This window comes from Lactuca serriola, chromosome 9, assembly GCF_051521515.1.
Source record: "Lactuca serriola cultivar US96UC23 chromosome 9, Lser_US96UC23_V15, whole genome shotgun sequence".
Classification (NCBI taxonomy): Eukaryota; Viridiplantae; Streptophyta; class Magnoliopsida; order Asterales; family Asteraceae; genus Lactuca; species Lactuca serriola.
The window spans coordinates 26,067,354-26,072,783 of record NC_136416.1 but is presented as its reverse complement, the minus strand read 5'-3'; the positions used below and the strand labels follow the sequence as shown (position 1 = coordinate 26,072,783).

At 30.7% G+C, this 5,430-nt stretch overlaps 1 long non-coding RNA gene across 2 annotated transcripts; it reads left to right on the top strand.

Annotated features, from left to right (window-relative positions):
- The first annotated feature begins 1,649 nt into the window (after window positions 1-1,649).
- LOC145073276 (uncharacterized) lies at window positions 1,650-4,464 on the top strand. Of its 2 annotated transcripts, none has more exons than XR_013691308.1 (2): window positions 1,650-2,491; window positions 4,043-4,464. It is a non-coding gene; the product is annotated as an uncharacterized LOC145073276 (long non-coding RNA). The 2 variants fall into 2 exon arrangements; XR_013691307.1 differs by having other exon boundaries at window positions 2,562-4,464.
- The last annotated feature ends 966 nt before the right edge of the window (window positions 4,465-5,430 follow it).

Here is a 5,430-nt window from a genome sequence, read left to right as displayed (position 1 = left end):
AGAAAACATATATGAGATTTTGAAAGAAAACTAAACACATAAAAACTTATTAAGATGTAGATTTCAAACCGGAGAAAGGGTTTCTTCAAGAAAGTTAGTAGAGAGAGAGAGAGAGAAAGAGAGAGAACAAAGCTTTCTAGCCACAAATATGGTTTGCACCTCCACCCCAACCTCCATTAAGCTCCCAACGTGAAGAAGGCTATGTAGCCAGGTCCCTATAAAACCGCCACAAAGACGGTAAATCTCATATGAGCGTAGATACGAATCCACAAAATTGACACACACACACATATTAGATATATAAAGAGAGACAAACCTTTGTAAGGGCTTAGAAGCAGACTGTCGTCGGTACATTGGGTCTGGATCAGTGGTCCGACTGTGTGTTTGTTGGTGGCGACAATAGTAATGACCAAAAACATGACCCATGATTCGTGCTGGTGGAATACAGATGGTTAAAGTGTAGAGAGAAATCATGGGCTGTCAGCTCCAAAATATCAAGATCCAAGTGAGTTATAAGGATTACAATCGATATAAAGAGTGAGGTTTAGGATGGGGGACAGTTATATAAATGGGGAAGAATATTAACAGAGACAGAAGGTAGAAGCACCACGACAGACGGGGTGGTGAAGGGCGGTGGCGGAAAAGGTGGACTTCCGGGAGGGTCGATCATCTAGTTGAGAGGGAAGAACATTTGGGTGGCCGGTGACATACTTCTGGGTTGTAACGACGGCGTCATGAGGGTGGTGGTAAGGGAGGCTTGCCGCTGAAGATTCAAGAGAGCAAGTAGAGAGACAAAGAGATTTGTGAGAAAAGATGGTATGTAGATGATATTAGGGTTTTCCACGTTTAGACATGGGGAGAAGGTATTTTTCATTATGCTTAATAGATTTATACATAATGTTATAATAGGTGTACCTCTTAATTTTCAAGAAATGGACAATTTGTTTAATAATATATATATATATATATATATATATATATATATATATATATATATATATATATATATATATATATATTAGTTTATAACCCGTGAGAACCACGGTTAGAAAATTAATTAAGTTGTTTTAGTGAAAATTCAAAGTTATTAATCAATTATTTTAAATAAATTATTAATTATGAGATTTTTTAGTTATATAAAACTATAATTATTGATTTTAAATAAATATGTGAAATTATATCACTTTATAATTTGTATTAATTTTATTTTAATGCTATTAATTTAATGTAGATAGAGTGAAAATTTTAAAATTTAAAATAATAATCAATAGGTTAACATGTGGCAAGTATTAATTAATAGACATAATATGGTGACACGTGGCAAAAGAAGAATAAAACATGCATTAATTAAGAGGTTTAATAAGATGACACGTGTCGAAAAGAGAATAAAACTATTCTTTTATTAGAATAGGAATATATATATATATATATATATATATATATATATATATATATATATATATATATATATATATATATATATATAGAGAGAGAGAGAGAGAGAGAGAGAGAGAGAGAGAGAGAGAGAGAGAGAGAGAGAGAGAGAGAGAGAGAGAGAGAGAGAGAGAGAGAGAGAGAGAATTATTTGTGAAGAAGTTATATATTCGTGAGAATTCGTGAGAACCCAAACCAAATAAGGGACGCTGGAGTAAAATAATGGAAGGTTAAGATGATCTGTGTTATTTTTTTTAATACTAAAAAAAAAAAAACAAAAAAACTGGGGTATCACATTTTAGGGGTAACATAATTTACTTCCTCTAACCAGATTGAACACGTGATTCTGGTGAAACCTTATCCTTATACTCTTCTCTCCCCCATTGTTCCCATCTCTTACCATCCGTATTCCACAATCGTCAATGACGAATCAAAGCATCAACAAATCGATGTTGTGTCATGGATGAACAGATCGATGATAATCCCCTAACGCAATCTCAATCGTCTCCACGATCCAGGAAACACTTTTTTGAGGAAGTTGTAATTGTGGATTGAGAGGCTGTTGAAGAATGAAAACTTAAAGGCGAAGGAAGTATCTCCGAATGAAATCACAATCATCTAGTGGTTTTTTGATTATCGTTCATCTCTATCCTCCTTTCTTTGAAATAGGAAAAAAACCAATTGAGCATTGGAATTAATTAAATTGAATCAAGTCTTTCAGGTGGATCAAGGCCCATAAATAACCTCTCATACAATCGATTTCATTTAAGATCAAACACTATATTAGATTGAAGGTGGCGACATCCTAACGAGGTTGAAGAGGATAACACCCACATTAATTTGACGATAATGTTAGGTTGTGTATCCTAAGAACTTAGTAATAGACTTCCATATATAGTTGAATCGTTCTTATGAGGAATACCTTTTCGATATCTTATGCTTCCATTGTCTTCTTTCCAGATCTCTGATTATTTTTAATGGCAGATCATTATCAAAAATGGCGTTAACCAGCAATCAATTCCTTTTATCTTCATTTGTAAAAGTTATCGTCTACGAGGTATGGCTTCTCTATTTAGGTTTTGATATCTGATGATCCATTGACTTCCCTTTTCTTCACTTTCATTCAGCCAAGTGACTGCATCAAAATCCGCTTCTGATTTCATTTATTCGTCTTAATAAGTCGCTCCCTCCTTCCTAGTTTTTGTTTTTTTATGCGAATTCATTTATGTTTATATTGTATTTTTTTAGGAAAAGAAAAGAAGACGTATGAATACATAGTATACCATACCAATGCTTTATAGCTTTATCAAACACTGTTGCCTACTGAATTCTATTAAATTGACAACACAATGACCTTTTTTACTTTTCTTCTTAACAATTGTACTTCACCAAGTCCAGTGAGTGTTTGTGATTACTTTTTACTCTCAAAAGTTTTTTTTTTAAAAGTTTTTTTGAAAAAGCAAAAATCAAAAGTTGTTTCTAAAAATTGTTTGGGTAATATTTTTTGAATTTTGAGTATGATTCAGCTTTAAAAGTTTAAAAGTTATAAAAAGTCACACTTTCATGACTTTTGAAAACCCATTCTTTTCGTCTTTACACAAAGTTATTTTGAAAAGAACTTTTTCATCTTCGAAACATCTTTTTAACTTTTTAGAAAAGTTAAAAGACAAAAATTATTTAAAAAGTATTCCCAAACACCCTGCAAAAAGTTAAGCTATAATGATTAATGCAAACCTGTTACTGGAGGCTTAATATTTAACGCCCTAAATACCATAATAAAATTTTCATTTTAAAATAAAATAAACATCCATTTTATAAAAATATAATCAATGTAAAACCATTTGTTCTAATTTAAAATCAGGGTTATAGGAAAAAACAACACTGAATCTCGAATCATAAAAACTGTTGATTTAAGTACCTGAAAACATTAAATCCACAACTATAAGCCCAAAGCTTAGTGAGTTTTCCAAATTACCGCACATAACAAAATAAATCGAACATGTAACGGGTCCAATCAATCCTTAGACTAAAATACCCTGCCCCAATCAGTCATTGGACTGGAATGCGATCATGTAACGGGTCCAATCAGTCCTCAGACTGGAATACACTGGCCCAGTTAGTCATCAGAATGGAATGCCATCGTGTAACTGAAAGATCTAGTATGTTCAAGAGTTATATTAAAATGATATTGCTAAATAAAATATGATCGTAAGAGTCACACTAACAACAACTTGATACAAATGATTACTTATTAGAAATTGTTTTAATAAATATTCAGAAACTCTTATAATAAATTGGGAAAATATTTATTTTAAGGAAATAATTATTTTACAATACAAGGAACACATTATTTCATAAGGTATGAATTAATAATTTATGTACAATTTTTTGGACTAGATAAACCTTTTGTATTTTAGCAAAAGACAGAGTTTATATCTTATAAACTTTGATTTTATAAAATATAAACTATTTGTTTAATCAAAAGCACTTAATGGTTAAGGACTCTTGGTTTAACATTCTACTTTAAACAAGAGAGAGTGCATTGTTTTGAATCACTTCTTGCTTGTAATTGTCGAGCTAAACTCTCCCTTCTCCATCTCTTCTCTAGTTTTGCACTTTGAAGAACTTGTTGCTTGGTTACACTCTCTTGGAACATATATTTGGATATTTGTTCTAGGCTTAAGAGTTAACTTAAGAACTAGCATTCCAATTAAGTTAGATCATTGTTGGTGTCTCAAGGGTTCAACCTCTCTCCATCAACTACCTCGCCTCCCCTGGAGGACCCAAAGTTCATCAAAGATTGTTGTTACGTCTTTCTTCTATGGTTGTGCTTAAATATTTCTATAACTTGTAAGACGATGCTTGATGGGTTGTAAATTGTTTATTAAGTTCGAAATTTATAGTCTTCTGTTTGCCATATTTTTGAGTTTTTGAAAATTATTTTGAACTAAAACTCAACAACGGCATCAAGAGCCACCTTGCAAGCTTGGTTAGATTTTTTGATTTATGGAAATATAAGTTTTTGGAGAATATGGATAACTTGTTTTTGTATAAGACTAAGTTCATACATATTTTCTATGACAATGTTTTAATTGTTATTTTATGTGACAAAAACTTATATGTATTTTTTGTCACTTAAAGTTGTCTTAGAAAAACAAATGTTATTTTATGTTTGTATGTAGTTTAGAGTGTATAAACAAGCCTTAGACCATTTGTGTTGTTTGTGTGATTTGTTTAAAAATGGTTTGTAATATTATTTTATTTATAAAGTATGTAATAAAGTTAGCTAGTTTTTCATTCTTGTTATTTTTTATGTAATAGATTAGTTTTAGACTAGATTTATTTTATAAAAATGTAACAAAATGAAGATGGAGGCCATTTTTGAAGACATCAAGTAGTAGCCACAGTTTTATAACATTTTTATAAAAGTTGTTAGCGTTTATAAAGAGTTTATAAAATTGCAACAAAGTTGTTTGTTATTGCAAATGGGAGCTTGAAGATCACATGAAGAACAAGTTGTAACATTTGGTCCCTTTGTCCCTTAAGAAGAACTTAACTCTTTTGTGTTGGCTCAAAAAGTGTTGTTTAGTTTAATGCTTGTTTATGCCATATGTATGTTTGTGTTGTTTATTTTTCAAATAAATATTTTGTGTGGTTGATTATTTAGCTTCTCACAAACTCAAACTATTTTTTAAACAAAATAAACATCACATGGAGTTTGGATTTCAAAATATAAAATACGGACCTAAGATTTATCATATTCATGCCATAATATAAAAACCGGTTTTATAAAATTGTTAATTATGACAACTTTTACAATATTGAATTATAAGTGTAAAAATCATATTTTTATAACTTATTCAAACTCCAAAGTATTAGTTAATGAAATGAAGTTTTCTTAAACAATATTAAAAGGTTCTACTAGGTTGAAACTCAAACTTAATACTAGGTATTAATTTTAAAATTGAACCGCATCGAAATATAAAAAAAACCAGG